The 536-nt window shown below is 45.7% G+C and overlaps 1 protein-coding gene across 1 annotated transcript in view; it reads right to left on the bottom strand.

The window, feature by feature from the left end:
• Positions 1-536, bottom strand: part of SCD5 (stearoyl-CoA desaturase 5) — a 148525-nt gene that overhangs the window by 4408 nt on the left and 143581 nt on the right. The gene's annotated exons all lie outside the window — the stretch shown is intronic.

The following is a 536-nucleotide window of genomic DNA, read 5'->3' as shown; positions in this document are numbered from 1 at the left end:
TGGAGGGTTACAAACCCATGCATCCACGCGGGCTAGGCAGGTAGAAGGGGCAGGCAGAATGCAACAGGAAGTGCTAGGCCCTATAGCATGCTCCAGAAGTTCAATATAAAAATAATCAACATTGTGCTGGCCAACCCCAGTATCTGAGAGCTACATGTATCCTACCAGCCACCAGTTTGAGATATTACAGAGATTCCTTTCATTGGTCAATCAACCTGATATTCAGGTTTTCTTGAATAATTTTATGTTAATGATTCTTTATGGGCTTAACTTGGTAAAATGGCAGCTACCTCCCCCACCAAAATATCTGTTCTCTGTCCACCAGAGATTATATTCCATCCCAACCAGCAGGAAAGATAAATGGTGAGTACAGAACCAGGGATGGCCACATTAAAAGCGATCATTAAAAAGCAAATCAAAGGCTTGGAGCCTGTGGCTCAAGTGGCTAAGGCACCAGCCACGTGCACCCAAGGTGGCAGGTTCGAATCCAGCCTGGGCCTGCCAAACAACAATGACGGCTGCAACCAAAAAATAGC

The sequence above is a fragment of the Otolemur garnettii genome, unplaced genomic scaffold, assembly GCF_000181295.1.
Source record: "Otolemur garnettii isolate 467f Iridium unplaced genomic scaffold, OtoGar3 scaffold00039, whole genome shotgun sequence".
NCBI lineage: Eukaryota > Metazoa > Chordata > Mammalia > Primates > Galagidae > Otolemur > Otolemur garnettii.
Note: the sequence above shows the minus strand (reverse complement) of the source record. Positions and strands in the feature narration are given on the sequence as shown.